Consider the following 17,856-nt stretch of genomic DNA (forward strand, 5'->3'; position numbering starts at 1 on the left):
GCATGAAGTTAGGAGGAGGAGAAGGAGGTTGATGAGATCCAAGAATTAGGGGACAGTAGAAATAGAGAATGAATATGATCAAAATACATGTTATGTATGTTATGAAATTCTCTAAGAATGAAATCATTAGAAAAAATACTTAAAGATGTAACTACAAGCTCATAAATTAAAACCCAAAAAGCCATCAGTTAAGAACAAATTTCTAATGAGACTATGTCCTTGGTAGTTTTATGTCAACTTGATACAAGCTAGAGTCACCTGAAAAGAGGGAAACTCCATTGAGAAAATGTCTCCGAAAGATCCAGCTGTAAGACATTTTCTTAGTGATCAATGGGAGAGGGCACAGCCCATTGCAGGTAGTGCTACCCCTGGGCTGGTGGTGGTCCTGTGTTCTATAAGAAAACAGGCTGAGCAAAGCCATAAAAGCAAGCCAGTAAGCAGCAGTCCCCAATGGGCGGTAGTCAGCTCCTGTCTCCAGGTTCTTGCCCTGTTTGAGTTCCTGTCCTGACTTCCTTTGATGATGAACAGAGCTGTGGAAGTGTAAGTCAAATAAATGGTTTCCTTGCCAAGTTGTTTTTGGCTATGGTGTTTAACCACAACAATAGAAACTCTATCTAAGAGAGACTATTTCAATAACTGAAAGTTAAGAGTTCATAGATGATTCTGTAGACTTAGTCAAACAGAAAATTGTTAAAGTGAAGGGTAGAACTGAGGAAATATCAAGCACACCATGAGAAAAGGAGATAAACTCTTGGCATACACCCAAAGCACTCTATCTCCTGTGACAGAAAGGCTTTCTTATCCATGTTTATAGCTGTTCTCTCTATGCATAACAGCCAGGAATAGGAAATAATCTAGATGTTCGTCAACTGCTGGATGGATAATGGAAGTGTGGTGCATTAACTATTTCGCTGTTAAGAAAAATGAAATTTTCAGGTGAATAGACAGTTCGAGAAAAAAATCATTCTGAGGAAGGTAACCTAGACCCAAAGAGACAAGTATTGTATTTTTCATATATGCATATTAGCATTTAAGAGTTTGATAGGCATGCTAAATTTGAGTAATCACAGAGGTGAGGTACCTACTAAGGGACCAGTGGGGTGAAAAGGTCTCCCAAGTAAAGGGAAATAGAACATAATATGATGGAAAGATAAAAGGGGAAAGTAAAATAGGAGGGCTAAATGGGAAGGGAATAGGAAACTAGGGTAAAGGTGAGAATAAGAGGAGGGGCAACTAACACTAAAGACCTTTTGAAAGATCAAATGACAACCTACTACAGAAGAGGCTTCATTTAATGTAAATGTAGGTAATGTAAATGGAGTCACCATATAAGGGGGAAGAAAATGCCCCAACTCAACATTTTAGGCCACCAAGTAAAACCTCCAGTGAAATGGATTATGTCTTGTTGAATTGTTGGCCAAAGGGGTCTGAGAGACCTCGCCATCACCACTGAACATCACATACTATTGCCAAAGCTATTGGTTCTTCTCCACAGCCCAGTGGTGATGGCCTATCACTGAAGGCAACCTGACTTATGCCACCAAACACAGAGAAATCAAGCTGGTACCTGAGTAGAGGTTTCACCCCCACTGACTAGCATTCATGGTGCAAGAAGGGATTCTTCATACTACCAAAGGAGAAAGTTAGTCATCAATGTCACTCAGCTACAAACCGTGCCAACTCACAATAGCAGACTGCCTACAAGATACTGGTATAATAGTGGCACAAATGTTATAGTAATAACCAGCCGCTCTCTTCTTGGATTTAAGACCCATTCCATGAGATGAAAGCCATACATGGTATTGCTAAAGTCAACAAGAACTGGACATTAAATAGATCATAGTCTTAAAGGAAAAGTTACTACGATTATTCTATTAAAGGAATATAGCAATAAAATGACTCCTAATGACACTGCTATAACCATAGATCGGAATGTTACTCAATCCCAATCAGAGAAGCTTTCTCTCATAGTAGATGGAGATTTAACGCTAACACCCACAATTGAGCAGCTAACAGAGAGCGCCAGACTTTATAGCACTCAGTCCTAAGAGGAATGTCTTCATCGAACTCCTCCCCTTAAGGCTCTGGGATTTATATAAAAGAAAGAGGCAAGATTGTAAGTGACAAAGACAATGCATGACTCAAAGGAAATTGTGTCTTCTGACACAACAGACTGATGTATATAGGAACTCCCAGCATGCACAAGACCTGCACAGGTTTAAACCTGACAGAGTTCCAACACTGAGAGGGAGACGTAGACATGGGGTACCCCTAACCAAGAAGTTACTTGCAACTGATTCCCACTTGCAAGAGTCAAATCAGCTTTCTCCAATGGAGTGTTACTGGGTTTATCAACCATACTCTAGGGCAGGCTACATACCCAGTGGCTGGCCAACACAAAACAAAACTCATGAGTTTTAGGGTATTTATTTGAGGGAAGGGTCCTTGTTACTTCATTTTATTTTGTTTTAGCTTTTTTTTTGTCTTGCTGGTTCTTTATATATTTTCATTTTTGGGGTTTGTGGGGAGGGTTTAAGAGAGAGAGTAAAAGAGAAAGAGAGAGAGAGCATAAAGTTGAATGGGTATGGAGATGGGGATCTGGAAGGAGTTGGGAGAAGAAAACATGATTAAAATATATTGTATGAAAAAACAATAAGAAGATAAATTTAAAAAAATCTATGAAGAAGTCTTAACATATATTTAAAGATTCCATTAAAATGTGCAAGGACAGGAGAGAGGGTCCAATAGTTAAAGCAGAGTTCAGATCCGTAGCACCCAGGTAAAGCCGTGTGTAGGATCTCATCCATCATCCTACTGTAAGATAGCAGCAGAGGCAGAAGAATCCCCAAAAGTTCACGGTCCAGGCGGCCTGCATACGCCGTGATGAACAACAAGACTTTGTCTCAAACAAGGTAGAAGGTGATTGACAGAGGTTCTCTGACCTCTACATGCGCCATGGTAAATACATATCCACATACACGCAAACCAGCACATAGTTATACTTGGTGTATGTCCAAGGGACTCTGTATTAAAGAGGTATTCATTCAGCCATAATCATTGCCACCCTAGTCACAAAGGCTAACAATGGAAACAACATAAATGTCCCTCAGCTGACGAGTGGATAATGAAAACGTGGTGCATGCTCACGGGGAATTCTATTCAGCTGTAAAGAAAATGGAATCATGCAATCTGCATATAAATGGATGGGATTAGAAAAGTTATGCTGAGGTAACTCAGTCCCAGAAAACAAGCATCACATGTTCTCTCATTCACCGATCCTAACCTCAAATCTTTAGATTTCAGTATATAACCTGAAGTGAATGAAGAAGTCAGGAAGGTGAGTGGAAACATTGTAGAGGGTAGGTGAGCTGGAGAGATGGCTCAGTGGTTAAGAGCACTGACTGCTTTTACAGAGGTCCTGAGTTCAAATCCCAGCAACCACATAGTGGCTCACAACCATCTGTAATGAGATCTGATGTCCTCTTCTGGTGTGTCTGAAGACAGCTACAGTCTATTTGTATATAATAAATAAATCCTTTTTTTAAAAAATGGTGGGTAGCAAGATGCAAATGCTGAGTGGGTGAGGAAGGTGATAACTGGGAAAGGAATTTTAACTAGGAAGTGGGGAAGGAGAACAATAGAGAGGGGGAGAAGGTAAAATAAATAACATTAGAGATGTTTGTAAAAGCCATGAGAAACATAATTTTATAAGCTTTCTTAAAATATACACACACACATATATATAATATAAATAAATGCATATATGTGTATATATACATGTATATATATATACATGTGTGTATGTATGTATGTATATTTTTTAAGTGGAGTTATGCTACATGGGGTGATAATGTGCCCCCAAAAAAGTTATAGACTATCAAACAAAACCTCATTACCAGTCAATAAAACCTCCCTTTGAGTCTGTTGGTCAGGCGGTTCAAGAGACTTACAAATCAATATAGGCTAATGTCACTGCCATTGGTTATCTGCTAAAAAAACTCAAAGGCAAGACCCTGCTCTGAAGCTATCACATTCCTGGGACTCAAGGCTTGGAAGAATCAAGCTGGAACTGACCTAGATGCCTCCCTGAGGACTGGCTCACAGGATATCCAAAGGCGTATACAACCTGCCAGGGAGGAAAGCAATCAGTTATCCCGCCCCAGGGTGTAAAGCCTGCAGACCACACTAACCAGTCCGGGAGGCTCACCAATGGCTCAGCAGCGCACTTTTAACAACTGTCTAAAGGGACTTCCCTGAGCTCACTTCATAGGAGGAAACTCTTCCGGTACCAGAAACCTAGCCAAACTCCTAAGCATGAAGAGGTCAGAGACCCTAAAGAACGTTATACCGCCATTTTCCTTAACCAATGGCTAACCATTATTCTAAATACTCACACCAAAGATCAATGTAGCTCTCATCAAAAAAAGCTTCATTCTACAGCAGATGGAGGCTACTACAGAGATCCACGAGTGGTCAAGCTGCAGAGAAAAAAAAGACATGAGATGACTAGCCTAATGAGCATACCTACTGCATTACCCTACATCTGAAAGTCAGAAACCGTTACAGAAGGAGGACACAAAGATTGTAAGATCCCAGGGACCAGGAGGATGCCTGTGGCTACACAGTACCTTCTAGACATGACAGAAAAGCTTTTACCTATGTAATCCAAACCATATGCCTGCCTAAATAAGACCGCATCATGATAACACCAGATGACATACCAATGTGGACAGGACAACTTTCATACAGTCCAACCCTGAGAGAATGCTGCATTCAGTCAACAGCTGCTGAGAGATGGAGAACCAGTTTCCACATGGATGAGCCCCTGATAGTATTAGGGTCCCAGGTGGTCCACTCTAAACACATGTACATGTGGAGTAATGCTGAATGAATTCAGGGGTTATAGATAAGAGGATAGATAGAGGATAAAAGATGTATACATACATACATACATACACACACACACATACATACACATATCTCTATCTATATGTAATTATAAAGAAGAGGTCATAGATTTTACAGGGAGTGGGGTGGGGACATGGGAGGTGTTGAAGGAAGGACAGAGAGGAATAGAATCGATATGAATGGAACAGTACTTATGTATAAATTCTCAAAAATAATCTAAATAAAAGATAATCACAGAGAAGCACATAAAATTAAGAAAGATGCGAGTCATAAGATCTAAGTTCTGCCTGAGTGCCAGGAAGAATCGGTGTCTTTTAAAAGTCCATACTCTGGTACATTGTTAATGAGGCAAAATGGCTGAGCCCTCACAATTAATTCTCAGGCTCCAGCACATGGCCACGCCAATGACAATGCTTCTTTGAGGTCACAGCTCTTACTGGACTGCTACTACACACTGCCTCCAACTTGGGAGAGAGGAGAGGAGCTAGAAAACGTTCCCGATTTCAAAATCCTTACGTGCTTTCAATGAAGAGGCTTCACCAAGAGAATAACCACAGGCGTGGCCATACACATCTTAGAATATCAACGACAGGGGGGAAATATCAGCAGCAGAAGTTAATGGAGTGTTCCACCAAGGAAAGAACTGTGAAGCAGCTGACATTATAAAGTGAAGACAAAAATAACACATTTCAGATTCAGAAAGGCTCAAAAGAGAAATTTTTCCTATCTACAGACCTTCATTAGTGATGCTACTGCCAGCAAGGAGAAGAAACTTAGAAGTAGAAATGAGAATCAACTGACCAAGAAATTGATAAACGATATCCGAAATTAACTGTATTGACTCTTAAAATAACACAAGTTAGTGTTAGGGCTTCAGGTTTACCTAATAGCCCTGTACAGTGCTGGCATCTAGTGGACTGTAGAGACCATGAGACTAGATGCTGTCCAACAGGAGCTGGGACTAATTAATTAATTTTAGAGTTTAAAGAAGAGCATGCTTGTATCAGAGTAATTAGAATTTAATGTAAAAAAAATAAGGGAAGAGGTGAAGATAGAAAACCATCGCTGAAGAAAATAAACTGACATGAAATCCAGAAAGAAAGGAAAAAGAAAAAAATAAAACTCAGGATACCATCTGGCTATGTGTAATTTCACAGTTGTGATCAAAAGGCGGTTCCGGATAAATTAGAATGCTATATTTAGATGCTGTACCAAGTCTTTCATTTTGAGTATATGGAAAAGTTTATTGAACCTTCAGTGAAACATAATTTGTTGATATTCACAGTAAAGAGCACGAGACTCTCTTAGCCATGTTCCTGTGAACAGTATGCTCTGTTTCTCTTGCTTGCTCACAAGCCTTTAAATATCCCTTTTAAGATATTCGAAGAGCCGTTCACTTCACCTATCAATGGAAAGCGGGGCCTTGTGGAAGTCAGGCGAGTTCTTAACCACTGGTCTACGTTCCCAGCAAAACCTCCTTTCTTGTCTAATATCCTAAGTGCAGACTGGATTTTTTTTAAAGCTTCCTTTTGAAAATGATGTGTAACTCACAGGTTACATATAGGCTATAGGTTACAGGTTACACAGGTTATTAGGTTATATATAGAAAGATCTGACTAAGTAAAGCCCAAAGAATCCCTCGTAAGAAGCCATGTTGTAGGGCTACAGATGTAGCTCGATCGAAATGCTTGCCTAGCGTGCACCAAGCCTTCGATCCCCAACACTATGTAAAACAAGTATGAAGAATGCCTAAAATCAGAAGCAGGGGGATTGGAAGTTCAGGGTCATCCCTGACTTCATAGTAAGTTTGAGAACAGCCTGGGGTAGGTGAGGCAAAGAAAGAAAGACAGAGAGGGGGCGTGGCTAAAGGGAAGACGGAAAGGACAAAGGAAGGAGGCATGAAATAATATACCAAGTTTCTGTCGCAAGCATAAGTTCTACAACATCCAATTCAAAATCTCTCTTGTTTTCTCAGTCCCCACACTGTCTTTGCACCCTAGCCCTCTTTTAGTTCCCAAAGCTCTTAATGTCTAGCTGGATCTCAAATACACTGTAGCCAGTCCTAATACAATCCCCACGTACGCTCTGTCCTGAGGAATTCAAAGATCCTCCCAGCCATGAATAAATCCTGCGACTGACTCTTCCCTGGATGGATTCTTCTGTACTAGGAAACAAATTTGAGTGCATGAAGAATGAAACAGGTCCGGGAAAATAAGGGAGGTGCGTTAAACATTTTGAGGGTTGTCTTAGTTGGGGTTTCTATTGCTGTCATGAACCACCATGACCAAAAAGCAAGTTAAGGAGGAAAGGATTTCATGAGATTCTCCTCCAGGACAGGAACTCAAACAGAGCAGGATGCTGGAGGTAAGAGCTGAGGCGGGGGTTGTGGAGGGCTGTTGCTTACTGGCTTGCTTCCCCTGGCTTGCTCAGACTGCTTTCTCATGGAACCCAGGACACCACCCCAGGGATGGCACCACCCACAACAGTCTGGGCCCTCTTCACCAATCACTAAGAAAATGCCTTACAGCTGGATCTCATGGAGACATTTTCTCAACAGAGGTCCTCTCCTTTAATAACTCTAATTTGTATGTCAAGCACAGGGTTGTTGGGTGCCAGGGTTATACCCAGAGGATTCCCATGTCTTGTAGAATGCAGAATATATTTTTTCACTGCAGAAACATGAAGAATTCTTCCAATTTCTTATGCAAAGCAACGTCAGTTCAGGAGCCCTCGGAGGAAAAGGTTTCCCTACACCTTGAAGAAAAAGGCTGCAGCTAGAAGACTTTGTCTTTTGAATACACTCCTCGGCCAAAATTGTATCTGTGCTTCGTACTAACTGAAAAGGAAGAGAAAAAGAAAAACCCTTCTATTTGGAGAAACACAGGAGTTATTCAAAGCCTATGGCTTCACTCACGAGGCAGTTCCAGCAGTAGTGTTTATATGGCTGCGGAAAGTAGAAAAACACAGAGATTGTGTTTATAATAGAAATTTTAGTTCATAAACTTAAATAGTGATACTTTTGAGGACAGAGAAAAGTCTGTTTTCAATAGAACTAGTCCAGAAAAAAAAAAAATACCCTGCCATTACAAGGACTGCCCACTTGCATTTTTCAAAGCATGGCTGTGAAGTTTTATATTGTAAAAGCGATCAGAAAGGTTTCTCAGCTTCCTGACTATCCCATGATGAGCAAACTAGACCTGCACACAGAAGCGTTTCCTGGTTTTGTTTCATCGGCCTTCAGAGCCAATAAGAATCTAAACTTTCCTAGTTATCTGAACAGATATTACAAGAACCTGAAATCAACTGGAAAGCTCACTTATTCTTCATATGCTGAAGGAAATGAAGATGAGACATCTTGGATTTGTGAAATGAAGATGAGACATCTTGGATTTGTGTGTACGTATATGGTTTGGGGAAGGGTACCAGGTATGGCAGATGTCACCTACAGGGATCAAGCCTTACTTTTACATGGGAATGTGGCACGGGCCAAAGGACTCTCCTTTCCTACTCTTCCACTCGATGGGAATAGAAATAGTTTCTCACAAAGGAAACATCAAGTGCATCACACTATTATAGCATTTTTCTCACAAAAAAATAAAATCACTGAGGCAACTTTAAAAGACTCAAAGGTTTCAAAGACAATACTTGTTCAGACCTTGTTTTATGAAAAATAACATGTAAATTTGGTTAACAGCTCTAAATATATGTGTGTGTATGTGTGTGTATCTGTCTGTGTATGTGTGTGTATCTGTGTATGTGTGTATGTGTATGTATGTGTATGTGTATCTGTGTATATGTATATATGCATGTGTATATATGTGTATATATATGCATATATATGTATATGTGTGTCGGCGCCTGCACCGACGGGCGAAAGCCTGTGGGATGAAAGAAACACACACACACACAGGTTATTCGTGTCAAGCCAGAAGAGGAAGAGCGCTTCTGGTTTCTTTATTGACCCAACTATATATCCAAAGTACAGCACTTAGCAGGTATCTGCCAAACACAGTGGGGAACCCTGGCTGAGACTTCGGTAACAAAGGACCGACTATGTGGCCTGAATAAATTAGGGAAATAACCAGGAAGGCCAGCCTAATTCTGACTCAGGTGAGAAGTACCTGGCCAGACTAGGAACAAAAGGCTTCCACATGTAAAGGCAGGGCTCACCAGGGGTCAAACCTTGTTGGAGACCCAGAAGGGTCTTGTTCCGGCTGAAAACATCCCGTGAATGTAAACTTCTTATGCCCTAAATAACAGGGAGAGGCTTTTGATCCACAATCTAAGACAAAGGCCAGACAGTGACAAAGAAACCAGGCCCAAATCCAATATGGCTCCCACAACTCCTCCGTACTTCTTTTATAAAAAACCATAAGGTGGAAGTAGTGGTCTGAGAGAGATCAGACATGCTTCACAGAGTGCCCAGCTCGGCCATGGTGAGCCACTCTTGCAGTTAGGACTGCACCCCAATGGTTAGGAATGAAATTATGTTGTAACACACCGTTCTGGGCTAACTGTGTGTGTTTAAGGAGGGAGAAACTGGGCAGAGGAGCATTTGACCGGCCCGTGCGTTTAAACAGGGGCGTGAGTCACCTCTGTCTTAGGATCGAGCCTCTCATAACCCCAGCCTATCTGACATAGGGATCACCTTTGTCGCCTCAAGGGTCCGTGTCTAGATTGGTCAAGGGTCAGAGGAAGTTGCCCATCACTGAGGAAACTACATCGGGTCATCTTCTCATTCCCCTTACTTGAGCCCAGGGGCGAAAAAGTAGGAGCCAGATGATAATAATTTAGGAGATTGTGGAAGTCGAGCCTACTCCCGATAAGTAGGGGGCACCTAATCAAGTACATTGCCTTATTGGTTCTCCTCAGCATGTGAAAAGAAGCACAAGGGCCCTAGGGCCAAAGGGCCATAACATCAAGGGCCATGGTCAAACCGCTCCTGTAATAAAATTTAGAATTCCCAATAGTAAACAACTATTCCAGAAAGTTCACCCACTGTGTTTGCCTAACAATAGAATGGGGGGAGGGTAACTCCAGACACTGCAGACACAATGGCTGCAGCGGTAAAGGCTGCTACAATAGCAGCGAAAATAACGAGGTCTTTCCCAGGACAGTTCAGGATCTCTGGAACAACCAGCAGACAATGGAACCACAAGAGCTGAATCTTCATGTAACCAGGATCAGCAAGTCTCAGCAACCACCTCTGGCAGCTGGCATACTCTTGTAGCATCCTGTAGAAAAAACACAAAGATTCCCTCTTCCCCATATAAAATATCTGGACAGGAACATGTCAATAAGTGGATCTCTCTATTTCACCTAGGCAGAAGTATGCCTAGTAGTAGGGTGCCATAAACTTTGGCATCCAAATTTTTAAAATTGAAAATAAAAGGAGTATTATTAGCATACAGGGATAACTCCCCCTTTTTATTTATTAAGGTATAAACTGTCTAGTATCATTGTCCTCCCTCGTTAAGGGGTCCAGGCAATCTAGTTTGAGTTCTTAAATGTCCTATGAAGTAACAGCTTAGTGTTCTTAACCACTAAGCCATCTCTCCAGCACCTCACAAACTTTATTTATCTAAACATAAGCATTAATTAGAAATGTCAAATCCTGTAAATATTGTCCAGATTCAGTCGTACTAGAAATCTCTGAACTGGCAGGGTGAGGCTGGGAATTGAAAGCAAGCAAATGGAGTCTTCCTCTTTTTATATCAACTCCATTATCATTTTCAAAGAGCTGGGTCTATGGTTTTATTTAGTTGTCTGAGCCAGAGCACTGAAAGGACAGTGCGTTGTCAGGCAATTCACACTGAAATCACTCACTGATTTCATGTAGAAAACTTGTCTCTAATAAAGCATTAAGTAATTGAAATCAATTGTAAACCACAAGCCACACATTGGCTATCAGTATGTGAATTGAAAGCTTGATTTTTTTAACATTTTAAAAACAGTGGCTAAAGTATGGAATTTAATAAGCTGTGCTGAAGCAGCAGAAACTCAAGAGAATAAACAAGTGATCTAATCATATATGTAACCTTTTCATTAGATGAACCACCTATAAATACACTAAGCGCATTTCCTATGGGTTGTATGTATAAATTTACAGTAAATACAAAAGCATGTAAAGAGTAAAATTATCAATTTTGCCTGAAAAATTTGTATAAGTAATAGGCCAGATATCAGTATTTTGTAATAACCAATTTGATTGTTGTTTGGAATAAGGTATGTTTTACCAGGTTTCCTTTTAAAATACTTCTATGACTCTAGCCTATAATTCTGTATTAACACAGCTGAAGTTTTATAAAGACCTAAGTCCTCTGGTAAGGTGAGGTACTTAGCCAATTAACATATCTTTAGTAGCTTATAATTAGCTTTAAATATTCTTTTCTGGAGTAGTGCAACAGCTACTCCCCAAATATTAAAGCTCATTCTGAGAGCAAAGGTTTGTAGTAAAAATTTCCATATATACTGAAAGATTCAAGGTTCTAACTTCTTACATTGAAGAAGCGACAAAATTACATAATATAAGGCTATTAGCCATTCTTTAGTAAAAATTTTAATGATATCACTTTATGGGCTCTCTAAAATTATAAGCAAGCTCACGAAATGAAAACTCACAATCGCCAGGACGTAAACAAATTGTATAAAAATAATCCTCTAAATCTATCTTGAAATGGCAGTTGGATAAGCAAACAAGCTGTAATGCTCTCACAAGTTCTAAAACCTCATCAATCCTTTGTAAATCCTGTAACAATCTCTACCTGTTTGATTTTTTCTTAATTACAAATAAGTTTGAGTTAGTCAATGTAACACTGACAATCTTTAATCACAATCTTTAAGATCTCTTTGTAACACCAGAGCACAGCCACAACTTTGGAAAGTCACCTGAGTTCTGAGTATGTGACTAGGCAGCTGTTCTTGGGGCAGTGGAATTAGCATCAAAATATAGTAACTTTAGGGCAAGCCACAACTTGAACGCACGATGGTGCGGTCTCCAATACCTCAACAAAGAGACATATGCATCTATGTGTATGTGCATATATGTATATTGTGTATATGTATATGTGCATATGTATATATGCATGTATGCATATATGTATATATGTTTATGTGTATGTATATATGTATATATGTGTGTATATGTGTATATGTACATACATGTATATGTATATATATGTGCATGTATGCATGTATGTATATGTGTGTATGCATGTATATGTATATATATGTGCATGTATGCATGTATGTATATGTGTATATATGTGTGTATATATGTATGTGTATATGTATATGTGTATAGGTACATATATGTATATGTGCATATATGTATATATGTATATGTGCATGTGTATATATGTGCATGTATGCATATGTGTATATGTGTATATGTGCATATATGTATATGTGTATATATGTATATATGTATCAAGGAGGAAATCATTGTATTTACAATGAATTACAAATGAAATGAGTTTATTTTATTCAATCTAAATTCAGTGTTACCATGATCTTGTTCCAAGCCTTGCTCACCTTGACTCTCAGTGGACCCTAGCCCCTTCCTTTGACTCAGTACAACTGCTCTTTTCAGAGCCCATCAAGCATGGGGCTTTGTTAAGTCACTGAGAGTACCATCTGCAGAGAGCCGTCCTTCCTCACGGCCACCAGCTCTGAGGCTCCGTTTTCTGTGGTGCCCTCACTGAGCTATAAAACTTGATAAGCATCAGCTGTCAGTGATTCAGTTCTGTAGATGGTAACATGGAAAACGTGCTGTGGTTTCATCATAGGCCTTTAGGACAGCGACTTAAAGTAGCGTCTTTCAGGAACTTGCAATGGAGGTACCCTCTGGAGCTACAGTGCTCTGGTGGCTTTATTAAAGATGCTAGAGGACCTGCATCCAAGATGCCCCCTCTGTGTGCTGAGCACAATTCAACTACGCTGCTCTGGGGCTGAACCCAGAGCCTCATGCATAGGTAAGCTCTCTGCCAGTGACCTATTCCTGGTCTGTCTTTTATTTTATTTTGGTTTTGATGTGGGTTTTTTTTCTGTAGACCTTACATTTGCAATCCTGCCTTAGTAATCCAAGTGCTAGGATTACAAGACTCTGTCCCCATGCCCTGGCCTCGGTTTTGATGACAGCCTGCACTGCTCTCCATGGGGATGATTTGAAACATGGCAACCATCAAACGTGACCCAAGAGATCAAGGCTGAAGCCACAGTTTTATGCCTTTTACTGTATTACCCAAAAGTCACAAGCTTCCCTTCTACCACCTGCTGCCCTTCAGAAGCCAGTCACCACATCTGACCCACACTCAGGGGAAATTAGGCTCTGTCCACCTTTTGAAAAGACAAACGCCAAAGCACTTGTGGATATACTTCCAAATCACCCCAGGAGAAAGCTTAAATACATCTTCACGAAGAGCTGATTAAATGAAATATGGCTGTCGTCCCCAAAGACTTTTATGGTGTGCTCCTTCCCTTGGCCTGGGGCAGCCACATGCATGCTCATAAGAAGATTTTAATTTTATGTATATTTACTTGATCAATATAATGCATGTTAAAGAAGTGTGGGGTGTTTTTTTTAAGTTTTAAAGATAAATATGGGTGAGAGGTGATCTGAACGTTCCTCATCTCCTACGATCTCTTGAGATGAATTGCAAAGACATTACTGTGTATATATGCAGTTATTAAAATACATACATATATATATGGATATATGGATATATGGCAGGTGATATCCATATAAACAGAAACTGAATGGCAAGCCTACCCATTCTCTCTAAGGGGCATCTGCATGCACATCTCATACCAAAATAATACCAAAAATAAATAAATAAATAAAACAGGATTGTGATACCTAAAAAGTCAGAACGTGAGAGACATAAGCTTGTTCAGTTTATCCATAACTTGAATTTCGCATGTACATGCTTCCATTTTCATAGCACACTTTGTATTTCAAGAAAGCAAATAACAAATTAATATGAAAGCAAAAGCATCAAAACGAGCAAAGCGTATGAAAGACTAGTTTTCAGAAGTTTATAAGAATGCTTCTCAAACAGGCCGGCCTCGAACTCATACTGATCCTCCTGCCTCTGCCTCACAAGCACTGGAATTAAACGCCTGGGCCACTCTGCCTGGCTCAAATACTTTTTAATGTTCAATCTTTTCATTCACGGAAAAAGAAACGTAAAACCAAAGCTATGTAGTGACCACTTTTCACTCCATGTGGTAAATACTCTAAAGTTAGATAACATACTATTTTAGGACCAAACGCAGCTTTCAGAAGTTGTGAAAACTGTAAATAGAAGCTTGTGGAAGGCCATTTGGCAACAGCTACAAAATCTAACAATGCACACAGCCTTTGACTCAGTTCCCCTTTTAGAAATGTATCCTCAGATATATGCAAACAGCATATGGCCAGGGTGTAATAAATACGACTCAAAACTTACAAGAACCTTAATGCCCTTTAACGGAAGTAAAATAAGTTACGGTAAATTTACACCGTCGACTATGTCGCGGCTAAAGTTAGTAGGTATACACATGCGCATGAGTTCAGTGACACATTAAGTATAAAGGTAAGCACAGAAGCCCAGCATGGTGACACGCGCCTTTAATCCCAGCAATTGAGAGGCAGGGGCAGATCTCTCTGAGTTCAAAGCCAGCTTGGTCTACAGAGTAAGTTTCAGGACAGCCACGGCTGTTATCACAGAAGAGCCCTGTCAGCATCTGAGGGGAAGACACCCCTAATGGTAACAGAAACTTACCACCAGTCAAATGCAAAACTGGATGACTGTGGGACAAAGAACAGAGACTTGGTTCTGCACATTTGAGTTACTTTTGGCCAATGCATTGCTTATTAAAATCAGGTAGCATGGGATGATGATGTTGCCCTGTGTTGGGGATCATGCTCTGAAGGTTATGTAATTTATATGTTCTACAGCTGATGACCCTGAGTCCCACGTACAATGAGAACAGGTAAAGTCTCCAATCAGTAGGAGAGCTGGGCTAGTCCCAAGCAGCATGTGCCAGGCGCTCAGCCATTTGGCCACCAATGAGAAGGGTAGCATTTGTGTTAGGCAACACAAGTGTGACTACTCATTACATTCAAATCAAGAGATGTGTGTGCCTACCCCAAGTGGTAACGGCATAGCTTCTTCTCCTTTGTATCCTCGAGAAGGAGATACATTTAAGCAGCAGTGGTTCAAGGCCAGCCTGATCTAGATAGCACGTTCCAGGCTGGCCGTAGCTACATAGTAAGATCCTGTCTCAAACAAGGACAACAGAGCTGTTGACCACCCAGTCCTACAATAAACCTCTTCTCACTGCCAAACATGCTACATTCTCGACCTCCTGACTGATGGTCACTTCCAAGGAGGATACCTCACTACCTCTTCATTTATCCAATCCAAAGTACCATTGACCCATCTCCAATCTTTTCACACACTTCCCAGAGTATTTACAGAGCTAGTTAGATGTTAGCAACCTTGAAGGTCGTTAAGGACAGACCCTTCCCCTTCATCAGCATCAGCTTGTGAAAGCCAGGACTGCTCCTGCAGAGCTCTGGTTACTGTTTAAAATGGGCTGTTAACTTCTTGGGGTGGGGAAGGAATGGAGATTAATCTGATCAAAATATTACGTCCATCTGTGAAAATGTCACTACTGAGTTCCATTATATGTGGTGTGTGTTAATTTTAAGAAAAAGAAAAATAACAGGATCTGAATTGGTCTCTTAAAAGAAACACAACATTCTGATCAACCTAAAAAGTCCTGAGGTCCTAAAATTAGTAGGATTGGTATCAGTGTGGAGGCTTTCTGTTAAGAAGACAGGAATACCAACTTCTCTTAATAGCTGGGTGTGGTGGCACACTCCTTTAACGCCAGCAGACACAGAGACACATTGATCTCTATGAGGAAGCAGCCTGATTTACATAGTAACTTTCATGCCTGCCAGGGATACAGAATGACCCACTGTCTCAAAAGGAGATTGTATTAGAAGAGATGGAGGAGGAGGAAGAAGAGGAAGAGGAAGAAGAGGAGGAGGAGAACAACAACTCTTCAAATAGTGTTACACTAATTGACTAGCATGGCAAGTTTTCCTACGGATGCATTAGCATGAGTCTGTTATGGAGGTAACCAATCATTCTGTGGTTGAAACTAAGACCTACACTCCAGGAGAGAATTCACACCTAGCCCTGTAAACCTAGTCCAGAGCCAATAGATGGACTATATGTCTTAATGGAGAGGCTACCATTGTTGTTTTGATAAATGTATGTGATAGTCCCATTAAACTTCACGGGGTAAAACATGGAATGCTGTCTTTGGGGAACAACACAGCAGTGGCACTCATGAACTCTAAGTTCAAGTTCTAACTACCTTCATAAGAATGACTCTGTCGTAGAGTAGAAATAGAGCTCTTAAGGCCCCCCTCATCCCTGAAGATTTCTAGGCAGCTCATAGCTATGGAGGGAGAAAGATTTTCTTCAGTGGTGCAGCCACTAGATAGATGCCCATGCCCATTTTCTTCCCTATTCCTATGAGCAGCCGTAATGAAACTAATTAGATCACAAACACATACACAAAGGAAGCAGGAGAAAGCCTAGCCAGGAAGAGGAAGGTAAAGGTGAGAGTGGGAAAGGGCAAGAGAGCATGCCTGGAGTTAACATGGTCAAAATATAATATATGCACATGAAAATAGCGTAATGAAACTCGCTCATATGTAAAAGTAGTGCATGCTAAAGACGTTAAGATAGAGTTCATCCAAATAGGCCTGCCAATCTCCTGGGCAGGAAAATGTCCTTTGGGGGAAGCTGCCAGGTCTAGTACCTTAGAAATAGTATAAAGAATGCCTAAACTTTAGCACCCTTAAGAACAAAGGGGTTCATTTTGGCTCACAATTCAAGAATAGAGTCATAGCTGGGGATGGTATCTGGTGGAGGCAGCTTGAGGTCATGCTGTATCCAGTCAGGAAACCTAGAGAGATGAATGCTCATGCTCAGATAGGCTCCTCCTTTTTATACAGCCTCAGACCCTGTCTTAGTTAGGGTTTTGCTGATACCATGGTCATAGATATTATGGCCAAAACAACTCTTATAAAGACAACATTTAGTTGGGGCTGGCTTACAGGTTAAGAGGTACAGTCCATTATCATCATAGCAGCATCCTGCAGGCATGGTACAGAAGGAACTGTCAGTTCTACATCTTCATCTGAAGGCCACTAGGGAAAGACTGACTTCCAGGCAGCTAGAACAAGGGTCTTAAAGTCCATGCCCACAGTGACACACTTCCTTCAACAAGGACATATCTACTCCAATAAGGCCATACTTCCTAATAGTGCCACCCCCTGGGCCAAACATATTCAAAAGACCACATTCCACTCCTTGGTCCCCAAAGGCTTGTTCAAACACTTGAGTCTATGGAGGCCATACCTATCCATAGCATAATGCAAAATATTATATTTAATCCAATTTCACAAGTCCCCATAGTCTATAGCAGTCTCAACAATGTTAAAAGTCCAAAGTTCAAAGCCTATTTATTCTAAGATTCACTCTGTCTCTTAACTGTAATCCCATATAAAGTCAAAAATACTCAACCAAAACAAGATGGAAAGTTAGCTGGGCAGACTCCAAATTCCACATCTCCCTGTCCAATGTCAAAGAGCTCTTCAGATCTCTAACTCCTTTCATCCTCGTTGACTGCTGTTGGCAGGTCTGGCATTCATCAACAACAAACTCCATTCTCTTAGGCTGGTTCCACTCCCTGTTAGCAGCTTCCCTTGGCAGGTATCCCACATCTCTGACATCTCTAACATTTTGGGGTATCCAAGGCAACTTAAACTTCCCAGCTTCTTATTCCGATGTCTGGGATCAGCATACAATCTTCTGGGATCCTCCAAAGGATCTCAGTCACATCTACAGTTCTGCATTCTGTAGCACTCTAGGCTGTAGTTGA

The sequence above is a fragment of the Rattus rattus genome, chromosome 15, assembly GCF_011064425.1.
Source record: "Rattus rattus isolate New Zealand chromosome 15, Rrattus_CSIRO_v1, whole genome shotgun sequence".
NCBI classification, from domain to species: domain Eukaryota; kingdom Metazoa; phylum Chordata; class Mammalia; order Rodentia; family Muridae; genus Rattus; species Rattus rattus.